This window comes from Harpia harpyja, unplaced genomic scaffold (assembly GCF_026419915.1).
Source record: "Harpia harpyja isolate bHarHar1 unplaced genomic scaffold, bHarHar1 primary haplotype scaffold_75, whole genome shotgun sequence".
Lineage (NCBI taxonomy): Eukaryota > Metazoa > Chordata > Aves > Accipitriformes > Accipitridae > Harpia > Harpia harpyja.
The window spans coordinates 240,246-267,597 of NW_026293419.1; the positions used below are offsets into that span (position 1 = coordinate 240,246).

General features: G+C 47.8%; 1 non-coding gene across 1 annotated transcript; it reads right to left on the reverse strand.

Moving 5' to 3' along the window:
• Nucleotides 1–23,912: 23,912 nt before the first annotated feature.
• Nucleotides 23,913–23,997, reverse strand: LOC128138631 (small nucleolar RNA SNORD45). Its single transcript, XR_008234098.1, has one exon. It is a non-coding gene; the product is annotated as a small nucleolar RNA SNORD45 (small nucleolar RNA).
• Between the last annotated feature and the right edge of the window lie 3,355 nt (nucleotides 23,998–27,352).

Genomic DNA, 27,352 nt, shown 5'->3' on the forward strand with positions numbered 1-27,352 from the left:
CTAAGGGGGTAGCAAATACCTACTGCATCTGCAGAAGCAAAGGGGCAGACGCACCTCAGCTGCGGAGATGCCCGAAGCTGCCCCGAGCCCCAGGAGCCCCTGGCACCTGGACATCTGCCTGGCCCTGAAGCTGTGTGGGGCCTGCCAGCACTGGGGAGCCCCAGGGACAGAAGCGAAGGCCGGTGGCCAGCCTCCGTGGGGAGAGTGCCGGGGGCTCCGTCCTTCCTTCTGGGCCACGCCAGGACGCGGCGTCTCTCCTCCTCATCGCCTGGGGGAAGGCGAGGCCTGAGGAAGGCCCCGGGTGCTGGGCTCAGCACGGGCGGTGTGACCGGGGCAGAGCCCTGTCTCCTGTGAGCTGCGCACACACCTCACAAGCGCTGCCGAGGGAACGGCTCCGGACCGAAGGGCCCTTCCCGAAGGCCGCGCGCTGCCGAGGGAACGGCTCCGGACCGAAGGGCCCTTCCCGAAGGCCATCTCTCCGCAGGCCCGGTGCCCCGGCGCGCTGAGGAGCAGCTGCGGGGGGGCGGGCTCTGTGAGGAGAGGCAGCCCCTGCCCGCCCAGCAACAGCTGTGCCATTGGCCACGGCTGAGCCAATCAGCGGAGCCGGAGGCGGCCTGTCAGTCACAGCCGGCCTGGGGCAGGGCCGGAGGGGGCAGAGGCGGAGTGGCCTGAGGAGAACTGGGGGAGAGACGGGCTGGGGGCAGCCGGGGCGAGGGGGGTCCAGGGAAAGGGCCAGGGGAGCTGCAGAAGCAGCAGCAGGTATCTCCCAGGGCGGAGGGGCCTGGGGGGAGACCTCGGTGATCACCCAGGGGCCCTGCCGTGGCCCAGTTGAGTGCTCAGCCCCAGGGACGGCCCCACGACCAGGGTCAGAGCGGTTCCTGCTGCTGCCCCGAGGGTCGCCAGCCCGAGCCCTGAGAGCTGGAGGTCGGTGCTTCATGTCCGCGGGCCAGGGGAAGGCAGGGCGGCCTCCTCTCCATGCTTTGGAGCAGGCGTGCTCTGGTGCCCTTGCTGTCCCCAGGCCTCCCTGTGGGTCTCGTGCTCGTGGACAGCCCCATCATAAATGGGGATTTCCAGAGACGGAAGTCGTTTCTCCCTCCTGGTGAGAGCACACGCCGGGGCTTTGCTGTCAGAGAAGCAAGTGGGGAGCGCTCCTGGTTGGATGCAGCTGCCTTGGCAGATGCTTGTGCTCCTCTGTCGGCCCCGAGGTCTGATGCATGCCTTTCCCCCCACCCAAGCTGTGCTGCCAGCTGTCACGAGTCCTGATGTAGGATCCTGCCGACTGCGCCAATCTCTCGCCAAGGGGCGGAATGCACCTCGCTCAGGAGGAGAGAAGCATCAATCTGTTTTATTGAGGTAAAATAATAATTTGACAGAGTTCAATAAATTTTTGGAATTTAACAAAGTTTAACAGTGGTTTCCCGAGGTTCAGTAAGTTGGATGGCAAGGTTCACCTTATTAATTACTGCATGGAAGAAACATAGAAAGGAGAATTGAGTTAGAATCGAGCTGGAATGATTCACACAGAGACCGGAGACGCAGAAGGGTAAAGAAGACCGTCCTGTTGAGTCACGAGGTTCAGAGGGGACCCCCTTGCTTTCTCAACTCCTTTTGGAGCCTAGGTGCGGCTCGGTCCAATCTTAGTCTCAGACTTGGACAACAGTTTATGTCTAATGGAATTATCTATACAAAGTTTATAATAGTTAATATTAAGTAGCTACATGGATCAGTAATGTTTCGTTAGTATTAATCCAGCATGCTATCAGTCACTTAGCAAAGATCTGCCATTGAGAACAGGTGTCTCTGCCTCGAGGAGCAACCTTGAGAGGCGTCCCAGCTCAAGGGGAGATCACTGCCGTGCAGCCACGCTGCCTAGCAGGGAGAGCTGAAAGAGGGCTCACTTAGGCTGTCGTATTTATGGGATAAAGTGGCTGGCTCCTAGTCAAATTACACGTGATAGGAAGGGTATGGATGAGACTCCTTGTACCCGCAACTTTCTTTGCTCCTTGATAAATGAGTCTTGGAAAAGCCACCCGCTATTCCTGTGTTAATCGCATGATGAGTGTTCCAAGGTCATATGCATCGGTGCTCACTGGGTCACTCGGCTCCTTTGTGGGTTTTCAGAGAAGAGATTGAAACTAGAGGAGTTCTTGGCCCGGCTATGGCTCAGGCCTTTACCTCCTTTGGAGCCTGTACCAACCTATGGCTAGTTTGGTTATGGGGTCGAGCGTAGCTGTCACACCGGCTTTTGGGAAATGAGGGTACATGTGACCCTGTGTGAGGTCAAGTTAGAACATGCTTTGCAATTTGTGTATTTACTGCAGTGAATTTTCTGCTCTTCCTGGCTGTCTTCTGTGGTTTTCAGCCTGCCTTCGCTTCCACAGAAAGAAATATTGTGTGTATGAAAGAGGCCGTTATGAACCTTCCCTTGCGGGGGGGTGTGTGTGCGTGCTCTGCTTCTGAATTACAATCTGTATTATTTATGCCAATGTTCGAAATATCTTTCTAATTCCCTGGTTTAAGTATTCTGACCGTACTCCAGCTACATTTTACTATGCACAACTCCCACCAACCATCAGTTTTTATTTCAAGTTGTTTTTCATGAAATAACACACATTGCATCCACAATCCTGTGTTGCTGGTACATGGTTTTCTTTACAGTTTTCCAGCTGTATTCTTCCTCCCCATGATAAACAGTGTTGCCAGTATTTCTTTTTATCTTAGAATACACATGGTAAGGATGGTTGCTGGATGTCTCATCCTTTTTAAGGCCGTGAAGACACATTCCAGCAAGGCCTTTTCCCAGGTATTCAGGGACGCAAGACATGCCTATCCCCATCAGCTCTGTGGAGGATTTAAGAGAGATTGTGCACCTGAAGGTTAAACAATGCTTCTGTGTCAGAAGCTGAATTTCAGCAAGCAAAAGCAACCTCCCCAAATCTTAAGTTGTGTGTCATTTTAATGCTGCAAAATGTAAATAATGATCCTTGCATACATCTTTCTCAATTAAGCGTACAGTGGAAGTCTCCTCCTTCAACTAGTCTGGAGCTTAGAAGTCAGCTTAAAAATACTGGATAGTGTAATTTTTGCTGCACATGGCCTACGTCCACGTGGAAGAAAATTGGATTAGTTACACAAGTCTTTATGTAAGGCACAAAGAGAGCGTAAGGTTTTGAGTGCCCAAGGATGTTCTTTTCAGGTAGATTAACAGGCACATATACACCCTGTAATGGCACAAGGACTCCCCAAAGCGTCTTCAGTACAGCTATATTTTACGTAAGCCACTGTTTTCATGCAACCTCAGCTAGCGTTGTGCTGCTCTTTACAGGATCAAGTGAGTGGTGTTGTCTTTGGCTGTGTGGGCTTAAATGTGTTTCTAATGCGCATGTCAAATATTTACCTGTTAAACAGACTGCCAATCTGACTGAAGCCAATGCTTCCGAAGAAGATGAAATAAAAGCTTTGATGGTACAGTCCTGCCGTGAATACGATCCAATCAAGTAAGTGTTGATTATGTGAAAGCTGTTCTTTGAAGATTATGGGAAAATTGCAGAGATGTGTGTTTTAACAAGAGAGACACATGCCTACCTTTTTCTTTTCTTCCCCAAAAGCTCTTAGTTACATGAAGAAACCCTTGGGCCCACCTCCGCCATCATATACTTGCTTTCTTTGTGGAAGACCTGGCCACTACATGAAGAACTGCCCAACAAATGGGGTATGATTGTGGGGGACTTCTGGTGTTACTCTAGTTTTTAATTGTTTTACCTTGGCAGTTACGTAACAAATACATGAATACTCATATTAAGAATTGTTTCTCTTGGGGTGAAATGCAGAGTTATATGGCAATGTTGCACAGCCCTTCAAAAGTCAAGGGAAAGCTGGAATTATAAAGGTGAAATTTTCTTTCTAGGTCGTAGACATTAAATACGTCCATAGATCTTTCTCTGTGAACTTTCATGCATATTTTTATATACTTCAGTATTACTGGAAATTTTTCTGGTTTCCACTCTTTTTATTGACAGTTCACAGTTTTTATTATTTTGTATAAAACGAAGGCATTTCTCTTGACCCCATCTATTGAATATTTGCATGTTTTAATTACACTAAGTCCCTGGTTGAGTATTCATGCCATTTAACGTTAGTCACTGAAGGTGTACATGTGAGGTATGAATTCAACCTTCATTTATAGACGGTGAATGTAGGTTTCTCCAGTGACTGATTCAGAGCACCGGCTTAAGCTCTCACTCTGAAATGCGCTTTGGAGGAGGAGCAGTGGGTTTGTGTCTCTTCTCTGAGTGGAGGGTGAGCTAAGACATATGACAGCCTTAAGGAACCTGAAGTTAAGGCAAAGAATGTCACTCGACTTAAAAACTCTGCTCAAGCTTTTGGAACATCCTGGCTATATTCATGTAGGAAAATAAGTATTTCAGTTGAGCAACCCTTACACTAGGTAAAAGGAGAGGATTAAAGGCTTTTGCTGCTTAAAATAATCAGGGAAATGTCATTTGAAGTGTGGGTCTTGAGGTACGTCTGCCTCTCTTTTCTTGAACAGGACAAAAATTTTGAGTCTGTTCCCAGAATTAAAAAGAGCACAGGAATTCCAAGGAGTTTCATGATAGAGGTGAAAGATGCCAATACAAAGGGTGCTATGCTGACAAGCTCTGGAAAATATGGAATACCAACTATTAATACATAAGTATGGAACTAAGTGGACTGACCAAAAAGTGAATGAGAGAAACCACGCATAAATGTCTGAGTGGCAATGCAACCAAGTTGGTCAGCATCTGTCATTATGGGGGAGGAAGCACTGTCATTGTATCTTAACCTGAAAATCTGTGATACTTTCTAATATTGAAAGAGGGTGGTCCTACTGCTCATGCCCCTGGAAGTTGGCTAAACTTGTGGTATGCTAAGAATCTGTATTTCCGCAAAACTTTTCAGTAGTGTTTACAGTGGAGTTGTTCTCCTTGAAAGCTCATTTTGCTTCTGTTTTCTGTTTCAAAGGCTTCTTGCCAAATTTAGCAGGTAGCTGTTGGACTGAGATTTCCTCCCCCTCTGACTTTTATTAAATCCCCTGTGTGAAACAGACTGAAGTTTTCATGTTGCTAGAAACTGAGAAAATACTACCGCGTGCTGACAAGAGTGGCTGTTTTAAAATGCGCTTGATAGCACTTCTGGTTTTCCATCATGGATCTCCTTTTGTAGAAGCTGTAACATAGACTTCTTCCTTTTATTAAATGTAATTACTCAGAGACTACCTTTATCCTGAGCCTGCAATTTACATTTGTCCTCTGGCAAAGGAGAGGTGGGATTCATTTCTAGCTGTCAAAAAAATATTTTCCTAGTCTGAGCTTACTTCTTAGTTGATCCAATGAATGGGAGAGTTCTGCAGAAAGAAAGTTGTTCCTCCCTCCCTCTTACAGTGTTGTGGCTATAGAAGAGTAGTTTAAACTAAGTGCCTATGTTTTAGAAGGCTAATGTGGAGTGAGAAGAATTCCATCTCCTATCTTCCTTTGATAAAATCCAAAGCTTGGAAAAGTTTTCCTTTACCCATCTTTAACTTGTTTCTTTTTCCTTCCCCACCCCTCCTCCAGGGAAGCTTATGCTAGAGGAAAGAAGGAAAAGCCTCCCTTTTTACCAGAGGAGCCGTACTTGTCCTCCTCAGATGATGATCCTGTTCCAGACAAGTTGTTATGTCTGATTCGTAAGGATATAATGACTGATGCAGCTGTTATTCCCTGCTGTGGAAACACTTATTTTGATGAATGTTAGTGTTACTCCCTTATTTGTTGATTCAAAACATTACATCTGATCTTCTGAAAGCAGAAAGAGGAGATAACCAAGTAGCTTTGTTACCAGTTCTATTTAATATTTAATATGAATTGAATACGAAAGCGCTCTTCTCGTATAAAGGGGAAAAAAAAGCCAGGAAGCTTTCCCCCCTTTTTTACATATCGAGTTAAATCTTCTTTACATGCGGAAGGACGAGTATGAGAAGAGTGGCTAACTGTGCAGGTGATTACAATATTAGATATTGAATGCGTTTAGTTTGTCCACAGCCCTTTCTCTCATACAAAATTATATAGCCAACTCTGGTGACTTACAGTGGTCTGCAACAGGCGGATAGTTAAGCATTTAATCCACATTCTTCTCCACGGGAGAGTTGGTTAAAACCTTCAGAACTCGAACCTACTAATGGTTTTTCGAGATGTGTTTTATTCATTAACCTTGAGGTTGGGGACTTCTCGCTGTACTAGATAGTGGGAAAAAGACTAGTTGAAACATCAAGACACAGCCTATGCTACATCTTCAGATGTTACAATAGTGAAATATCAAAACCGTATAGTTATTTGCCGCATACTAGAAATTTTTTACACTATTAAACATTTATAGCTTCATGCTCTCAGTTCAAGAGCATATTCACCCAGTAATCATATATGTGTTTCTATAATTGATTAGAACCCCCAAAACTTCCTTAGTTTGGCTAAATACTATTTTGATTATTCTAATTATACACAGGTATTAGAACAGCATTACTGGAATCTGAGGAACATACATGCCCAGCGTGTCATCAGACAGATGTTTCGCCTGATGCTTTAATTACCAACAAGTGCCTATGCCAGGTAACACGATGACATTTACGTAAAGTGCTTGTAAGAAAAGGCTATTTGTAAAAAGCTGAAAGGGAAGAAAATATTAATTTACATCTCCTTAAGCAAGGTGTAATTGAATAAGGCTAAATTTACTTTTCAAATACATTATCTGTTGTTGTCACAGAAGCTTACAACTCTTTAGAGGCAATCTGGCAAATTCAGGTCACACTTTTGTTTAACGTGATTGCCTCGCTTTCAAATTCGGCGTTAACGCTGAAGTACTTTAAATACAGTTACTCTGAGTTACCAGTCATTCGTATCAGTGTTTAATGGGATGTGTTCATATATCTGTATGTTGGTTTCTTTTAGGACTGGTAGCATTTACAGGAATACACAAGTAATTTTCCTCTGTGAAGGCTTTTGTTCGTATATCTGCTGAAGTTTCATCTTACCTTTTTTGTAAATGTTTTTCTGCCTCTAGGCTGTGAACAACTTCAAAAATGGAACTGGCTACACAAAAAGGCTCCATCAGCAGATTTGGCAGCAACAGCAGCAGCAGCCGCCACCGCCTCCACCACCACTCATGACTTACACCTCCTGCTGCTCTGGTGACTGCTGCTGAACCTTCTACATCTTCCTCTCTGTCCGTCAGCAGTTAGTTGGAAGAGAAGGTAAGCTTTCTTCCAACATATGCAGCAATTCTTATAATTTAGTAGAGCTTATTTTCCAACTGTCTGCATTTATTCACAAGGGCTATCAGGTTCCTGTGCGAAGACAGCCAGCAATAGCAAGTTGTCTGGGCCCCCAAGGACTATCAATACCCACCAGTGGTAAGGAACTGTAACTTTAGAATGTCTTTTAAAAAGTTATCTTCAGATAAACTGAATGGGATTTTTTGCTTTTTCCTCTCTCCACTCCAGAAGGTCATCCAGTGAGAGCCAGAACAATTTGTTCAGCAGGTGGCAGACCAGGCTGGGACCTGTAAGTATTCTACAGAAATTCAATGTATTACTACTTGTAAGCTGTTAAATGAGGCTGTAGCACTTAACTTCTGCAACAGCTGATTCGTAATGAAGTAAGTATGCAGAAGATAGTTGTGGAGAATACAAGTGGTTGTTAATTTTTAAATGGCCTAATTTGAATTTGCTTTAACAAAGGGGATCTGTGCTTGCAGTAAAATTATTTAAAATAAAACTGCAGTACCTGATTGAAAAGAGGACTCTGAAAAAGGAACTCTTTGGGAGGAAACCATAATTACCTATCAAAATTAAAAACAATTAAAGGATCAGGTGGAAAGCCACCCTTTTGATTACTGGCTGAACAGGGCTGTAGAAATTGATTTCCCAATAGAAGTCAGCCTGCAGCATTCTTTTTCTAACAACTTAGTTGACACGGATTGAGCAAATTCTTGGAAAAGTCAACACTGTTATCTTATGACAATTTTGAGTTTCTTCACTTTAGTCAGCCCAAATAGCCAAGCTGCTTTCTCTCAATTGGAGAGAGAGGAGTCTCTTTTATCTATTATTGCAGTGTCAGGTCAGTCCTTCCTTTTGGTATATATGTGTTATAGATAGATTTATTAAAGATAAACCAGAACAAAACCCAGGATCCATCCCACAGATTGTCTAAAATCTCCAGTTCAGGAAGCAAGAAAATAACAATTCAGGGACAAGAGCAGGCCAAATACATCATCATGAGGCAACAGCATAGGAAGCGTACATGGAAGAGATAAAAGAAGTTGGAGAGATGAGTTAATATCTGTGCCGTACAGGCTGCCTGCAGCTGCGGCTTGGCACTGCTCTCAGGCTACGGACCCAGCTTCAAGGTGGAAAAAAAAGTGGCTTTCTCTGAATGCTGGCATCAGGAGCAAGGTGCTTTAACTTGCCAGCAGGTGTCTGCAGGCTTTTTTTAGCATGAGTTTGTGTGGTAGGAATGGAAGGTGTAGCTGGTGTTACTTCAGTGAAGGTCAGGGGTTTTGGGGGTTTTCTTGGTTGGTTGGATTTGGTTTGTTTGTTGTTTGGGGGTTTTGTTTTGTTTTGTGCTATCAATTTGGGGGGGTCAGGAGCTGATTTCCGTTCATTCCTCCTCCCAAGTGGTGAGGGTGGAAAACGTTGGAGTGATAAATTTCTACCTGGCTGGAGGCAAGCCGACCTCATGAGTCGGAGAGACACATTCACAGTGAAGGCTCATACACCGCCCTGATGGCTGAGGGCAACTCCCTGAACTGTAATAGCGTAAACTTATCCGTTGTCTCTCGGAGTATGCAGGAGAAATGGCTTGCAGCTTTGTGAAGCTATGAACAAGTGACAAAACTTGGAACAAATCAGTTTAACTTCTTGTATAAAATTAGGATCTCTCAGAACAGAAGTACATTGGAGCTGTTCACTATGGTGGAGAAATCATAGCAAGAGTTGGTAAAATATTAAACTGCCAGAGACTTCTCATTTAAACAGAAGGCTGATGGATGAATAGGTAGTATGCCATGCATGCTACTTTTTCTCTTCAGATCTCTTCTTTGTATATGCCTGGCAGTCTGGTACAGTTGAGAGAGAGAAGTAAGATTTTTTATTTTCTATATTTTTAAAACCAAAAAGGGAACAAATTCTATTGGGCATAAGTAACTCTCTCAATAAAACTTTCCAAGTGCCATTTTCCTCAACTTTTAAGTTGTGAGATCAAATTTTCAGTAATACATCCAAGCAACTGAAAAATATCTGCTATTGCCTAAAAGAATTTGCTCTTAACAATATCTATCTAATTGATATTGTCCTTTATGTCAATCTCTAATTATAGTCTCTGTAGGAAGAATGGGGCAATGAAAGGCAGATGGTGGCCTTCTGTACACTGGAAAGATCTTGGATGCTAGCAAAGTCTAAAACCCATTCTTGTGTTGTGCAAACTTTCTGAAGTGCGAGTTGTACACTGCAAGTAATGCGTAAAACATGTAGGAAGTTGCTGCTGTAGGTGTTTTAATTTAGATGTAATGCACAGCAATTAAACATAGGCTTTCCTTCTGTATTTGTTATGAAAATGATAGCATAAGAAGGAAAATATTCATTATGACTATTTTTACTTATAAAGTAGAAGTTGACAATGCCTATAAACAAGGCGAGGCAAATTAGGTCAAGGCCTAGTCACACTTGCAAGTAAACAGCCGTTCTGACTGGGGAGACTAGTTGATAGGACCACAGTCCTAATACCCCCCGCTCCAGCTTTTTGGAAAACACATAGAAAACAGTTTGAAAAATGAGCTCATAGAGAAGGGGGGCGGGGGGAACCCACTAGATGACTAAAAGCCATGTCTGTAGTTGGATAAAGCTACTCTGAGAGAGCGAAATCCATCTTCCCTCAGTGGAAAAGTAAAGGCAACAATTAGAAATAAGGAGATGTAATAAGCTATCTTTTCAAAATCAAGTGTTGAAGCTGTTCTTTGAGCATTTCCTCATGCCATTCCAGACGAAGTGGGTCAGATATGTTAAATAGTTCTCAGCATCTCTTGACTAACCCAGCTAATATTTGAAGTTGTCTGTATGTGAAGTAGGAAAATATCTGGTTTGAATAATGGCATCATTAATCCCTTTAGCCTTAGGGTCTGGATATGGACTCTTGTCCCGATCCAGTATTGGGGAGGGTTCTCAAACGATCCCAAGAGCAAGATTAAGACACAAACGAGGTCAGATGCCGTACAACCTTACAAGGTTTATTTCCTATAACAACTGATAATAGCGACAGGACAGAGGGAAGAAGAAAGGAAAAAGAGGCAGACCTAAGCAAGAAAACGGAAGAGATATAGCAAGACTAGTTACCACCACCACGAAGCCAGCAACATCCCGTTGACTCGGTCTCGATGCAGGTGATGGAGGGTCCAGGTTCCGGGTTCCAGCCAAAGTCCCAGTTCCAAGCGCTGCAGGTTCTCTTCAGTTGCTTTTCAGTGGCAGTTGCTTTTCAGGTGCTTTTCAGTTTTTTGAGAGAGGAGTACGCAGTTCTTTTATTGTCCCGGTCCCCACGATTTCTCCGAAAAGTCCACCCATTTCCACGGAGCTCATTACCATATGTGCCGCCCTGTGGTCCTCCATGGGCGCATGCCCAGGTGTTCACGGTTGTTTCTTCACCTTGCTCATGGGCAAGCACAGCTTGGTAGGCACTGCTAGCTTCAGGCAGATATGGTGGTTTCTTCAGGGACATTTTGCGCGTACTCCCCCACAGCAACAGGATGTTGAGGCTCTTTGCAGCAGCAATGTTGAGACAAACATTTCCAGCCAACACAGTCTCTTACACCACCCCGTGGCTCGACATTGCTGTCCTCGTGGTGGCGTGGAGGGTAAAAGTATAGAAAGAGAAAGAGGGAAAAAGTGCATACTACAACGATATAATCAAGTTAACAACTTTCTATCAAAATGACTTCACATAATGCGGCAAAAGAAAAACCAAAGGTCAAGATAAGGTGATTTGGCTTTCCAAGGCTTATTTTACGTTAATACAATATTTCTACATTAGACAACAACATGAACAAACAACAATATCATACCAATTATCCTAATTATAACATTTCTAAGTAAGTTAAACAACAACATCTAATAACTAACAACATCTACTTAACATCAACTAACCGTTATGAATTTAACTAACTGTACAATATCAGAACATACTATAAATTGATTTCAAGGTTACAAAGATTCAATAAAAGAACAGGACGGCAATTTACATGGTGAACAGTTACAAGGACAAAAAAGAAGTATTAGAATAACTATTAAGATAACCGTTATCAAAGCAAAGGCTATATGATAAATTGGAATCAACGTGAACACATAGTCATACTCCGTCATTTTTTCGGCAATATACCACAAAGTGGTCACAGCCCTAACAGTCCGCGCGGTCTGCTGGTGTTGGGGTTCACATGCGTGGCGGGAAAACTACTTTCTGTGCTCCCTTATCCTAAGGTACATGCATCGTCTGGGCCTAGAAACTTCTATCCCAGATTTGAACAAAGGTAAATGAACAATAACACTATATAACAATGATTAACACTATTCTCACCAAACATATAATAAGGTAACAATAATGATAACAATATTTACTAAAAGGTGTCCCAGCCTGGGCCTAGGGAGGTGCTCCTGGTCTTCCGGAACAGGGGGGAGAAGGTGGTTGTCTACATGAACAAGTACAATAACAAGACGGTTTACATGGACACTTACAAGACAAACACATACATACCACAAAAAAAAGTATAGCGAGAGCCAACAAAACAGCTGCCACAAAATTCCAAAACCGTGCGGTACACTTACAAGACAAACACATACATATAGCGAAAGCCAACAGAGCAACTGCCACAAAATTAAATATCAAAAGGGTATACGTTCTGGCTGATTGCAGAGCTAAAGATGATGGTCTGACTAACCTGAGTGTGTGGGGGTGCCTACGCAGTTCCACGCCCCCAGCCCAGAGCGCATGTGCCTAAATAATTGATACAGTTGCGTGCTTTGATTGGCGAACGACACAAATCTGTTTTACACCATCAGGCGAGACAGTAGATACAAATTGCATGTTAGATATGACATGTTGGATTAATTGAATAAAACAAGGAATAGTACATGGCACAAACATCAAAGCAACAAATGCACACAACAGATAAAACAGAAGCTGTTTTACCCACGGTGCTCCGGGTAACCAAGACCATAAATCACCGTTCCAGCTGTTCCATGTTTGAACGGGGACATGGGCTAGTTTCCTAATATCTGTGGTCAGTTGAAGAACTACTTCACCTACATCGTCTATTTCCAAACAACAGTTAGAGACATTTAATTTCCCACATACTCCTCCCTCTTCAGCTAGTGAGTAATCCAAAACCATGCGGTGTTGAAGGATTGCAGTACGCATCTGTTGAGATTGTTGAGTTAAAAGGTCTATAGCATTAGCAGTCTTATTGGTAATAATTTCTAAGACTGCTTGCAATCGAATTATGCGGTTCAAATTGTAAATCGGTCCTCGTGCCCCTGCTATTGGTTCACTGGGATTCCAAGTGGCAGGCCCATAATGCTCAATTATTCTTTTGGGAGGCCACTCATTTTCCCCCCACTTTTGTGTTCCACCTATTTTAACGTCAACAGATTGCTTGCTACGTGCAATCCTTTTGTCCCCTAAATTATCATATAGTCTTACTCCCAATCGAGGACCACCCGCCTCTGGAAGAAGGAAAAACAGAGGTCGGATAATCCCTATATAACAAATCCCTGACCAATTCGCTGGTAGCTGTTTGTAGGCAGTATGTCCACAAATCCAATAATGGCCTTTTTTGGCTTTGGCACCGTTGGCAAATGGTCCAGCTGCAGTCTTTGGGAATTGTAAATAAGTTGTGTTCTCATTTCCCAAAGGGCTATAAAAGGCGCTTGGCCTGTTGTTGTTTGTCTGGCTGGTACAATACCAGGCACCAGTGTTGTTCTTCCACTCACAAATTTGATGGTAAATATGGTTTCCAGGCCATCGGAGAAAGAAGGTTTCATTTTTGTTCGACCAAAACCCTTTAAACCCTTTGTTGCGGCTGGTTTCATCAAGCCACATCCATATGTAAACACCTCTCTCTTCATTAGCCAATTGATGTGTGAGTGTCCATTGACACCTGCTTTCTCCGACATTGACCCCTCCCTTCTGGGTGCGATTTAAACAATATCTACCCACAGTAGGAAATTGAATTGGGCATGTTTCACTATCGTCCCAGGTAGTACTATCAGTTTCACTATAATTGCTTACGATTTGTTCTGGAGTGAGGGATGTGGAGGTCCACGGCCAGCTTGACAACCCTAGAGGTCCTCCACAAACCCAACAGTGACTCAGATTAAAGGTTTGGCTTATAGCTTTTGCTAACAAACCAAATTCGTTATCCTTAAAGGGATCATATGGGTTGGGGGGAGGTGGGAGAATTGGCTTCCCTTCACCCTCATAGGTAAATCCCCAACATAACATAATTAAGAGTAACATCGTGTCTGCTCCTCTTCTTCCATGGGTACGTCTGAGCCACTTGCTTCTTCCTGAAAATGAAACAAAAAACAAATTCGCTTCTCGGGTTAGAAAGAGGGAACAATCCATCTAGTATGAATCTCATGAATTTTTCCACAGGCATCTTTTGCCTTCCAGGTATATTTGTTAAGGGGTGTGTCCAACACCAGTGGCACTGTGCCCACTGTGGGAAGTTCGACCAAAACAGGTTGTCCTGGGAAATGAGATGGGTTGCTGGGGTGATCAGGACCATGTGGGGCTGGCATGATTGTTGGAGCTTTTGGACTGAATGCTGTGATCTTTGGACATCCATTTACTCCCCAGCGACTATTAACGCTGGTCACTGCATCCCACACTCTCTCAGCCCATCCTGGCTTATGCGGTTTGAGGAAGCGTTTTAACAGACCATTTGTTCTTTCCACAATTCCATTTGCTTGTGGGTAATACAGAGTATGAAACACCCACGAAATTCCCTCCTGGGCTGCCCATTCCTGGACCACTTTGGCTGTGAAATGTGAGCCGTTATCTGATTGGATTGACTGTGGTTTGGGGAAAATTCCAAACCATTCTTTCAGAGCTTTTATTGTGTTTTCTCCTGTTGCCTTAGCACACGCTTTAGCTTGCACTAGTCCAGATACTATCCCCACACCTACCAGTATGTAGTACTTTCCCTCTGACCTTCAAAAGGGACCGATATAATCAATCTGCCAAGCCTCCCATAGGCCTTTTCCCTCTCTCAAATGCAGGGGGTCACCCTCCAGCGGGTGTCTGTCCAAACGGACGCGGCACTGTTCGCAGGAAGACACACAAGTTTTACATTCTTCCCTAGTAACTGGCCACCCTCGGGCTTGTGCCTCACAATAGAGGTCCTTAACTCCTGAATGTTTCCGTTTTACATGTAGCCATTCTAACAGACGTTCCCAATTTTCTGCTATCTGGGTACTTTGTAGGAGAGCTAGCTGGGCTAGCTCATCCACTTTGGCATTCCATCGGCTCACCGGGGCGTCATCTGGTTGGTGAGATGCTACCCATGCTACTGCAAATTTCCCTTGTCTGGCAATGGTAAGAATATCCTGCCATTTTTCCTTTTGCCATACAGGTATTCTATTGATCTCCCATCCGTTTTGTTCCCAGAACGGAAGCCACTCAGTGCAACCTTTAAACACAGCATAAGAGTCAGTATAGATAGAGACAGAAGCAGCAGATTGAGCCTCGTGCTGGAAGACGCTCCACACGGCAATTAGTTCTCCTACTTGTGCACTACCCACCCCTTCAGTAATGATCTGTTCCTTGGTATCTACTCGAAGTGCCACAGCTCGATATTTCCAAATTTTTCCCTCCCGCTTCGACGAGGCATCCATGAACCAGACATTTTGCAATTGTCCAGAAAACAGAGGAGCTACTTGTATTACAGGCAAAAGCTCGGAGGTTTCTCTATCTGGGCTTACCTCATCTTGTATATTTAACACTTTTGTGGCTCCTTCTGATACAGAAAAGATTTCACAGTAGTGTTCTATTTGTGCATACCACTTCGCAGAGAGGCTCTCTGGGCCACCCCGTCAGGGGGTGGAGTTCCTGCCAAAACTGCTTTGATCACTTTAAATGGACCTCTGAGCACTATAGGTTGTTGCCGGATGGTCCGTTCGGCTTCTCTCAGAGCTAAACTAACTACAAATAGACCTTTTTCCCAAGTTATACACCTTTTTTCAGCATCTTTAAAGCTATGAGAATAAAAACCAATGGGCCAAACAGGCCCCTCTGGACCCTTTTGCCACAAATGGATTGACAGTCCAGTCTTGGCAAACCCCCACTCAATTTGAACCGGGTCTGTTGGGTGAATGGGACCAAGGGCCTGATAGGCATTCGCTTCAAACACCAACAGCTGTAAAGCCTCGTCATGGACCGGAGTCCATTCCCACTGAGCTCTCTTTCGCAACAGGTCATACAGGGGTCTAGCAAGAATTGAGAAGTCAGGAATGTGTTCCTCCAAAACACAAGCAACCCTAGTGCATGCTGTAAGTCTTTCTTTGACTCTGGCATCTTGATCTGATCAAGAGAGGAAAGAGTATCTGGTGGGATACACGTCATGCCTCCCTTCCACCAGATTCCTAAAAATTTTACCTCATTTGAAGGGGTTTGGATCTTCTCAGGTGGAATTGCCAACCCTATACTTTCCAAATGGGTGATGATGTTGTTCTGGGTTTCTCTAACTTCTTCTACCTGCCTCCCTCCTATGAGCATATCATCTATATATTGATAGATCTTTACCTCTGCTTTTATGGGAATTGTTTCCAGCTCTTGTGCTAGAGCATGGTGAGCCAGCGTGGGGGAGTGCTTGTATCCTTGAGGCAATCGTGTAAAGGTGTACTGTTGTCCTTCCCAGGTGAAGGCAAAGCGATCCTGGTCCTCAGGTTGTAAAGGGACCATAAAAAACATCATATCCTTAACATCGATCGTTGCCATGACAGGGTGGGATTGTTCCTGAATGGCAGCTATCAATTCAGCAATGTTTGGTACAGCAGCTGTTAGTGGACCTGTGTTGGCATTGAGCCTCCTGTAATCTATTGTCAATCTCCATTTGCCGTTTGGTTTTCGGACTGACCATGCTGGAGAGTTGAAGGGGGAGTGAGTGGGAACTACAACCCCTTGTTTCTTTAAATCCTCCAGAACTGGCGTAATTCCTTCTCTTGCTCCTAGAGGCACTGGGTAGGGTTTAACATTTGTCAATTTGGAAGGGGGGAGGGTAGGTGCTGTTTGCAATAGATGCACCTCCATGCTGGATGTTTTGGCTAACTGCCTAATCTGAGGGACACCAAAAGACCATGAGTTTCCCTGGGTGTCACGCCACTGTCTACCCTTCAAAACATCTATACCTAGGAGATTCATCTGGAAAGATCCTACGGCCACCATGGTATTGACAGGGTTTTCCTCCCCTGGCAACCATAGTGTCACCGGAGTCATAGGCACTGACTGTGTTTTTCCCAAGGCATTTAAGACAATCAGATTTCTAGATGGAATCGAAATTCCACATTGTTCTGCTTCAGTCCACCTTAGCGCGGTAATTTGTGCCCCAGTACCAATTAAGAAGGTCACCGGTCTTTTCTTTGGTCCTACAGCAACAGTAATCAGTAAATCCCCTTTGGTATTGCAGGTGAGTTGTCTAACAAACATCCATCCTCCGCCTCCCCCCTCAACTTCGGGGGGCGGAGGGTCTAGTTTCCCGCCACCTTCTTCTCCCTAGTCGGCTCGTCCTCAAGGTCTATCGAGGGTGGGGCACTAGGAATTGGTTTGGAAACAGCCCTTTGCCCTGACCATTTCTGCACAAGTTGCTCCAATCTTTGGGTCGGGAGCCCATCCATCAAGTCCCGGGGAATGCCTTTCTGAAGCCCTAGCTGCCACAGTCCCTGTTGACTTAGGGGTCTCTCTCTTCCAGGGGGTAATTGCTGCCCACTAAGTCGCCGTACGATCTTGTTTTCAGTTCTTTGAGACAATCCCCCAACGCGGCCATATTTTCTCCCAAAATTAATCAATTCCTGAGCTATCTCTCCCCATGTCCACACTTTCCTCCCTGACTGCCGATGATCAGGGGACATTTTCCCCTCCAGAGTGGACATAGTCCTTTCTCCATCGGGGGTGTTTTGAATTCTCCCTTGCAATTGGATCCCAATGGGTTTCAGAGAGTCGGGAAGTCCCCATATCAGAGGAGTCATCCTCTCCAGGTCCACAGGCATCATCATCAGGGAGCCCTGGTGGGGCTTGAGCTCCCGATCATACATCATCTGGAGACATGCCGCCTTTTGCACACTTTCCACTAGCTGATCCACCGTACCGGTTATGGCAAGGGGATCTCCCCTCTCCAAGGGGTTCAGCCCTCCGGCCCAATACTCAGCTCTCTGAGTCAATGACCACGGGGCTCGGTGATCGCCAGTAGTTAGAAACACACCTGGACCCCAATATCCTTCTGCTTCTTCCTCTGACAACAAAATTCCATCCCCTCCTGACAAAGACACTCTCCACACATACTCTGTCTCTGATTCCTTTGCTGTCCTTGCAAAATCTTTTTTCGGCTTTGCTAATTCAGTTGCCTTAAATGGGACTTCTTTGGTGATAACCTGAGGACGGTCATCGCTATTGTCCTCATACACATACTCTGTTTTAATCAGTGGATACATATGTGGGAGGCTTTCTACGGTTTCCTTTGCCCTCTGCAAATCCCCCTGGGGGTAGATTTTCTGTATCCCTTTCTCCGCAGGCGTCACTTCTACCTCTGCCTGTGTATCCACCTCTCTCAATTCCTTCTTTAAAATCCTAGTAAGGTTCCTTTCCTCCTCCAACAACTGTTTACTTTCTTTCAATTGCTCCTGCAGACCTTTGATCATATCACTTTGACCAGACTTCTGCTTCCTCTCTTCCATCGCAGCTGCCAGACTCGCTCCCAGGACCACACAAATTATAGCTTTTCCTTTCCCCTTGTTAACCTTAGCTTCCTTCTGCAAGATTCTTATCCTATCCACCACAGTCTGTGGTTGAAACCAGTGGTTTTTCGCCCAATCTTGTCCCTGGAGTGAGGGGCAAGATCGGTGCGCCTCTAAAACATCATATAGTTTCTCTATTCCTTCAACCCGTGAGGGCACAAAAATCACAAACATCAACAGTTTCCTGAGCATCCATTTTCTCTAACACAAATCAGGGGGCCTGCGTTCTGAGAGGGTCACAACTTAACAACAAATTCCCCCTATTCTCTCTCAGGAGGGCACACTTTACAGTTACAGACCAACACAAATCAAAGGGGGTTACGTCTTGAGAGGGTCCCACAGTACTACCGAATTCCCCCTTTTCACTCTCAAGAGGACACACTTCAAAGTTACACACTAACTCAGAGGAGGATTACGTCCTGAGAGGGCCACACATGAGTATCCAAATTCCCCCTATTCGCTCTCAGGAGCCAGACTGCACATTAACACAAAGGTTCCACAACAAAGTAGTGCAGCACTCTCATCTCTGGGCATCCTGTCCGTGACGCCAATTTAAAAAAAGTCCCAATCCAATATCGGGGAGGGTTCTTAAACGATCCCAAGAGCGAGATTAAGACACAAACGAGGTCAGATGCCGTACAACCTTACAAGTTTTATTTCCTGTAACAACTGGTAATAGCGATAGGACGGAGGGAAGAAGAAAGGAAAAAGAGGCAGACCTAAGCAAGAAAACAGAAGAGATATAGCAAGACTAGTTACCACCACCATGAAGCCAGCAACGTCCCGTTGACTCGGTCTCGATGCAGGTGATGGAGGGTCCAGGTTCCGGGTTCCAGCCAAAGTCCCAGTTCCAAGCGCTGCAGGTTCTCTTCAGTTGCTTTTCAGTGGCAGTTGCTTTTCAGGTGCTTTTCAGTTTTCTGAGAGAGGAGTACGCAGTTCTTTTATTGTCCCGGTCCCCACGATTTCTCCGAAAAGTCCACCCATTTCCACGGAGCTCATTACCATACGTGCCGCCCCGTGTTCCTCCATGGGCGCATGCCCAGGTGTTCACGGTGGTTTCTTCACCTTGCTCGTGGGCAAGCACAGCTTGGTAGGCACTGCTAGCTTCAGGCGGATATGGTGGTTTCTTCAGGGACATTTTGCGCGTACTCCCCCACAGCAACAGGATGTCGAGGCTCTTTGCAGCAGCAATGTCGAGACAAACATTTGCAGCCAACACAGCCTCTTGCAACTCTTTGACAAGCATGATGAGTTGTAGAGACCTTTTTAATGTGTCTCCCCCTTTTGCTACTAGTGTTTCTGTAGAGACCCTTGATCCATTAAGTACAGTCCTCACCTCCTGTCCCACTCCTTTCTCTCCCCTGGTTTCATCTAGTAATGCAAAGTAGGGGTTTCTTTCTCCATTTTTCACTTTCCAAAGCAAGGGTTCTGTGGTGTACAAAAAAAAAAAAGCTCATGCTGCTTTTAATTTAATATTGGCCTGCCATGTCAGTCCTGTGCTGCTTCTGACTGCAAAGAAGTCTAAGCAGACAGGGCAAGCAGAGAGGGTTGGAGGTGAAAATGATGCCTTGTTGTGCTTGGAGTTCCAGGGGCAGTAACCTTGTGGGCCTCCAAACCCAGGTGCCTGGTGTCCTGCTCAGCCTAACTGGGCAGTGAGCTAGCTAAAGCAGGTTTGAGCACCTTCTACAAACGCAGCTTGACTTGTGCTGCTCTGCATGCTGACATACAGCTCTTGGATTTAGATTAAAACAGATGTATGTACAGCTAAGCCTCTGAACTATAAAAATCAAACACTGTGTTTAAGAGCACAAGGCTCTGCTAGCAACATTAGCTGCAGATTGGTTGATGTTTTCATTCATCCTCTTCCATAAACAAAACCAAGGTAATGCTGAATTTGCTGCAACAGCTCTGTTTAACAGACCACTTTGTTATATGTCCTTCCTCTACAATCAACTATAATGTCCTTCCAGAATCAGTAGAAGCACAGCAAAGACATTGAACTAAAAGAAGCCAGTGTTAAATTGTCTTGTTTAATGTTAGCAGGAAGCTGATGGGAATATCCTTAAATCAAAACTGACATGAAACACATTTCATGTGTCCAAAACTTGTGCTGTATGTAGTGTCACCCTTTGTGGATTTCAAACTTTTTCTCATTTCCTGGCCATCAGTTCTAACTGTCTAGCACAATGCAAATAAGCTGTCTTAAGAGGTTAGCAACTTGGATCTTTTCTTATATCCACAAATGTTTTTTTAAAAAAAGTAGTTGTGACTTCTAAGTTAGGTCAAGTTATCTAAAAACCAGAAGCAGGATCTTTTTTCCCTGATTTATGTTAATGCTGGGCAAAAGAGCAGAAGCTGATTTGGAAACCCGTAAGTGGAAGGGTGTTTTCCAGTAACATGGTTGGTTTGTTGGTTTTTTTTCTTTTATGGATGTCGTGGTTTAACCCCAGCCAGCAACTAAGCACCACGCAGCCGCTCACTCACTCCCCCCCCAACCTGCACCCAGTGGGATGGGGGAGAAAATCGGGAAAAGAAGTAAAACTCGTGGGTTGAGATAAGAACGGTTTAATAGAACAGAAAAGAAGAAACTAATAATGATAATGATAACACTAATAAAATGACAACAGTAATAATAAAAGGATTGGAATGTACAAATGATGCGCAGTGCAATTGCTCACCACCCGCCGACCGACACCCAGCTAGTCCCCGAGTGGCGATCGCCCGCCCCCACTGTGGACACATATTTAGCTAACGGTCGCAAGAGCATTCCAGATGCCTTTAGAAGACCTTGAACAGAATAATCAAGAAGACAAAAAAAGAAAGATGCCAATTAGAAGAACACAGGTGCACATTCCAAGATAAAGGGAACTTGGCACAAAGAACCGCAATTCGGCAGTTTATCTTGACCAATTAGACTGAGACAAGTTTCGCGTGTTTTAGTTAATATAACCAATTGTGTCCTAAGTTTATGCGCGTGTACAGTGTTAGTATAACCAATTATATCTTATGTTTATGCGCGTGTACAGCGTTGATATAACCAATCATATTTTATGTTTGTGCGCGTGTACAGTGACTTTGCAGAATATGTGACTATAAGTATGTGTGTGTTTTAGCAATAAAGGGTCGTCTGCTGTCTGCTCTCAAGATTACAGGCGTCCGTCTACTTCAATCTCCTCATACAACGTGACGGAGCGGGTGGCCCTGCAGAGCAGCCCCGGCGCCCTCGAGCATTTCCACATGAAGCTTTTCCGAGCCCAGCGCAACCTCTACCTGGCCGGTTTCGCCCTCCTGCTCTCCTTGTGAGTTGGGGGGGGGGGGGCCAAATCTGGGGGGGGGGGCCTGGGGGTTCCGCGGAGCCCGGCTTACCCTGCCTCCCGCAGCCTCCTGCGCCGCCTGGTCACCCTCATCTCGCAGCAGGCCGTGCTGGGCGCTTCCAGCGAAACGTTCTGGAAACAGGCGGAAGGCGCCAGCCAAGCCGCCCGCCGTTACACGGAGGATAACGACGCCTTGTGGAAGGTATGGCGGGAGGTGGGGGGGGGGGGTCGAAGGAGGCATCCAGGCGCCTCGGGCCCTGACGTTCCCCCCCCCCCCCGCCAGCAGCTGCAGGAGGCAGGGGGTGACGGGGGCGGCCCGTCGTCCCCCTCCCACGACAAGAACGAGACCCTCAAGGCCAAGGTGGAGAAGCTGAAGGAGGAGCTGGCGGCCAGCAAACGCAGTACGGGCAGGGCTGCAGGGGGGCGTTATGGTGTGGGGGGGTGTTATGGTGTGTGTGTGGGGCGCTGCTGGGTTTTTTTGGGGGTGACCCTGACACAGACAACCCCCCCCCAACAGCTCTGGAGAAGGCGGAGAACAAGGTGCAGGCCATGCGGCGCCAGGCCGAGGGGCTGACGCGGGAGTACGACCGGCTTCTGGACCAGCACGCGCTCCTGCAGGTAGGGAGGGGGGGGGGCACCCCAAACCCACTACGACCCCCCCCCAACACCCTTTCGGACCCCTTAACACCCCCTCTGCCTGCCCCCCCCCCCCCGGCAGCCCATGATGGCCCCTGGGACAAGAAGGAGGAGTGATGACTCGGCCACGCCCGGCCACACCCACCGGGCCACGCCTTCCCCCCCCCCCATCCCAGTTCAGGGAGTGGGGGCAAAACTTGGACAAGGTGTTTCCAGCCCCCCGCCCCTTACCCTGTGTTTGGGGACCCCCTGCTCTGTGGCAGCACTCCGGGGGGGTGGGGGGCGCGGGGGGGGCTCTGAACCCCATTTCAGGGGGTCCAAGCCCCCCCTTTTGCCCCTTCCGGGGGGGGTTCCCCAGGTGTGCACAGTGGGGGAACTCCCCTCCCCCCCCAAAAACACACCAGCTTCTGCTTCAATAAACATGTGGGATCAGGCCACGCTCGTCTCCACCTCCCACCCTCTCGGGGACCCCCCCCCAGCACCCCAATTTCCCCCCCCCCAGGTCCCTTTTTACCCCCCCGTTGTCACCCAGGTATGGAGATCCCCGAGGCTCAGCCATTTTTATTGGCACCATGCACAGGAACGGGGAGCTGGGGGGGGAGGGGTGCAGCTCGTTTGTCCGTCCGTCCAGGCCCCACGGCCATCGCAGCGTGGGGTTAGTCCGTCCCATCCGTGGGTCCCGTAAGGCTGCAGGGACGGCCGTGGGGGCCGTCTCACCGTGGGGCTGGCCGTCTCGCCGTGGGGCCGGCCGTCTCGCCGTGGGGCGGGTTCCTCCGCAAGCGGGGCGCCCCACGCGCTACAAGGCGGCGTGCAGGGCCTGGGCCTGGCCCCGCAGCGCTTCTAATTCCCTCTGCACAAAATCCGTCAAAGCTTGCCGCATTTCCACCTGGGGGGGAGGGGGGGGGAACGAGCCGGGCCCTGTCGAGCCGTGGGGCCGGGAAGAAGAGACCCCACAGAGCCGTGGGGCAGAACGGGGTCGTTTTGTGTCCCCTCCCCCCCGCCATGGGGCAGCTCCCCCAGCGCTCACCGTTGACGTACCCTCCGCCCGGAGTCGCTCCAGGAGGGGCCGGACGCTGAACGGTCGCCCCACAACCACCGTAATTCGCTACGGGACAGCGTCAGTAACCCCCCCGCAGCCCCCCCCCACCCCAAAGCCCACCGCCTGCCCCATAGCCAGCCGCACAGCCCCCCCCCCCCCCCCAAAGCCACCCTACCCTGCTCTCAGTTAGCGAGGTTTAGGAATACCTCTGTGGTGCCGCTTTTGGGAGTTTCTCCTTGGAAATCGAGGCAAGAGACGCCTTTCCCAAGGTGCAGAAGAAACCGCGTAGACTTGTGCGTACTTTCTAGGTCATGCAAGTAAAGCCAGATGCCAGCCAGAGACCGGGAGCGTGTTTGCATTTCTCCCCGATAAGTCAAATGCCCTATTTTTCATGGGTTTCTCATAGGAATAGGAATCGTGAGCGGGCACAGAAGGGTTTCTGTGCTGGGATACAGGTCATTTTTTTGTCATCGCAGCTTGCACGGTGCCGTTTTGAGCGTTGACAGCGCACCGATGTTTAGCTACTGCTGAGCGGTGCTTATGCAGAACCAAGGGCTTCTCCGTTTCTCGCTCTGCTGCCCCAGCGAGCTGGCTGGGAGGGGACACAGCAGAGACCGCTGCCCCGAGCTGACCGACGAGGTACCACGGTCCGTTCCACGTAGTGTCACGCTCAGCAAGAAATTCGGGACTGGGGGAGTCTTCCCAAGGCAGCCGTCTCACCGAGATGGCTGGGTGTCTGCCTGCTGGTGAGAGGTGGTCGGTGGTTGCTGTCACGTCCGTTGGTTTCCTTTCTTATTCCCTGCGCTTGTTAAACTGTCTTTATCTCGACTCCCTTAGGTGACAGCCTAAGGAAAATGGAGCCTCCTGGGTCTCAGAGTAATTCCAGAGCTAAAGCGGCGACAGACATCGGCTCTGGATCAGATAATACGTGCCGACGCTCATCGCTGACCCAAGAAGACATGCTCCTCCTGTCCTACCCGAGGGTTTCAAATCCAACACGCTTTCTTCCTAAAGCAGGACGCTGCCTTATTTACTTGTAACGCCGTTCCTACGCTCCTTGAGATGCGGCTAGAGGTGGGTTACGCAGACCATCAAGCCACCGTTTGGGAGCACCAGAGCCTTTTGGGTACTGTTTGTCACCACGGTTTGCGTGAGAAGGGAACTAAAACACAATAGACGGCGAGAAATTTAACCTGCCGTGGAGATAGCTACGGTGAGCAAGTCCGATTTTGTGCTTTACAAAGCATCATTTTTAAAATTCAACCCTGAGTTTTGCAAGTGTAAACCCTTATTTTTATAATGCGAGCCTCAATGTTAGGGCAAAAAGCATCAATTTAAAAGACCAAAGCCTACTTTGGGGGGTGCAAACAGTCATTTTTAAGGTCCAGACCCACATATATGGAGTACAAAAACTAATTTATTAGCTCCAAGGTCCGTTTTTAAGGTTCAGAGACTCATTTTAAGGGCCCAGAGCATCATTTTTAAGCCCCAAAGTCTGATCTGGAAGGACCAAAGCCTCATTTGTAGAGTCTAAATCCGAATTTATACAGTCCAAAGCCTCATTTTTACTTTCCAAACTCTTAGCTTTGCCTTCCAAAGCCTCATTTTAGTTTCCAAAACCTTCATTTTTAGGGTGCAAAGGCTCAGTGTTAGTTTGCATAGTCTCATTTTCAGGGTCCAAAGCCTCTTTTTTAGGATCCAGACAGGCATTTTTAGGGTCCAAGCTGCATCTGGAGTGTCCAAACCCTCATTTGGAGGGTCCAAAGCCCACTTCTAGGGCTCAAAGCCTCATGCTTAGGTCCCAAAGCCTCATTTTTAGGGTCCAAAGCTTTGATTCTAGGGTTGAAGGACTTCAGTTGTAGGCTCCCAACCCTCTTTTTAAGGTACAAACCCCTCACTTAGGGCTCAAAGCCTCATTTCCTTAATGCCCGAGGCATATAATGAGCATCCAAAGACCCATTTGTAGGGTCCAAAGCCCCAGTTTAGGGCCAAAATCCTTGGTTTTAGGCTTTAAAAACGGCCCTTTGGAAATGGTGACTCATATGGGCCCTGGCAATATGAAAGAGGGGTCTCAGCATCCCCGGGCCCCCGCTGCCTGCGGCTGTCTGAACCTCTCCCAGCTCTTTTTGGGAGACGGAGATCGCCGCGGGAAGGGGTTACTGGGAGGAGGTACTGGTCCGGCCGACTTGGGAGGGTCCGTACCAGTTCCTTGTGCTCTTTCTAGTTAGCGCCCAACAAGAAGAGGGTGGAAGACGACCTCCGGCAGAGCCTGCCGTACCTGCGGGACACTCGAGCCACCTTGCCAGCGGTGGCCATCAGGTTCATCGGTGGGCCACAGTCCTTGGCCGCAAGGTCTTGCCGCACGGCACCCGAGGAACCGGAGCTGCAGGATATCTGCGACGGCGAGGAGGGGCTGGTGGGGCAGGGGACGGGGACTGGGCAGGGTGCCGTGGTCTGCAGGGGACTCCTGGGGGTCTCTGCAGGCAGTGGGGGGGTCACGGCTGCTCCGCTGCCTTCTCTTGCGGCCCTCCCGCCCTTGGCGAAAGACCCTGAACTCTCCGTCAGGACTCCAGCAGCGGAGGAGATCTTCATCCCGATAAGAGAGATGCCAACGTCGGGATGGAGCCTGTAGTCGCTGTGCTGCTGGCCCCTGGTAAGCCCTGAAGAAGTGAAATCCTCCTCTGGAAAACAGCTGTATTTTAATAAATTTAGGGTTTTTTAATAAAGCTGGAACAACAAGCCCAGTCCCATGCTGTCCTTCCCATGGAGAACACCCAGAGCGTGCTGAGCAGACAGCGTCATGCCTGGCTTGTGCTGCTGCCTGCAGGACAGCACAGCGGGACCCAGGGTGTCCTTGCGGAAAAGTCCCAGCTGCTCCGCTGGACCACAGAACCCAGAGAGGAGGAGGAGGAGAGAAGCTTTAGCCCAGCCTGCCTCTCCTGAGACATCTCAGGGCACCCGTGCTCTGCCGAGCTGGCAAATTGTCATTTGTCCTGGCATCTAAACCCTCTCGTTTACAGGGGAGGTGTGCTGGTTTGGGCTGGGATAGAGTTAATTTTCTTCACGGTAGCTGGCATGGGGCAATGTTTCAAGCGGGAACAAGGGGTTATACCAGATGTCCCGAGTGGGGACAGCCCAAAACTACGTAAGCCAAGCGGGGCAGGAACAAAACTGCCACCAGCCACCTCGAGCGGGAATCTGGCAAAGCTGTGGCTGATGGAAAGCTGACAAACCCTGGAGGCAGGAAAAAAGGCGGGTCGCAAGCGGTGTTCCCCAGGGCTCAGGATTGGGGCCGGTTCCAATAGCTTTATCGATGATTTGGACGAGGGGATCGAGTGCTCCCTCAGCAAGTTTGTGGATGACACCAAGTTGGGAGGATGGGTTGATCTGCTGGAGGGTGGGAAGGCTCTACAGAGGGATCTGGACAGGCTGGATCGATGGGCTGAGGCCAATCGTATGAAGTTCTACAAGGCCAAGTGCCGGGTCCTGCACTTCGGTTACGGCAACCCCTTGGGATGCTACAGCTTTGGGGAAGAGTGGCCGGAAAGCTGCCCAGCAGAAGAAGACCTGGGGGTGCTGGTTGACAGCCGGCTGAATATGAGCCAGCAGTGTGCCCAGGTGGCCACGAAGGCCAACGGCATCCTGGCCTGTATCAGAAATAGTGTGGCCAGCAGGAGCGGGGAGGTGGTTGTCCCCCTGTACTGGGCACTGGTGAGGTGACACCTTGAGTCCTGGCTTCAGTTTTGGGCCCCTCACTACGGGAAAGACGTTGAGGTGCTGGAGCGTGTCCAGAGAAGGGCAACCGAGGTGGTGAGGGGTCTGGAGAACAAGGAGAAGGGTCTAGAGAACTTCCGAGGAGCGGCTGAGGGAACCGGGGTGGTTTAGTCTGGAGAAGAGGAGGCTGAGGGGAGACCTCATCGCTCTCTACAACGACCTGAAAGGAGGGTGTAGCGAGGTGGGTGCTGGTCTCTACTCTCAAGTAACTAGGGATAGGAGGAGAGGAAACAGCCTCAAGTTGCGCCAGGGGAGGTTTAGTTTGGATATTAGAAAAAATTTCTTTACTGAAAGGGTTGTCAGGCATTGGACCAGGCTGCCCAGGGAAGTGGTGGAGTCACCATCCCTGGAGGTGTTCAAAAAGTGTGTAGACAAAGCACGACACAGCTGGTTGTACTGGGTCCTCCCGTAGAGAACTCAACTTTTTTACATGTGCTTCCGTGCAACAATATTGTCTCATCTCTTTTCAAATGTCGTCGCCCTGCAGTCGTTGCTGAGGGAATGGCTCCGCCACAAAGGATCCTCTTTCCC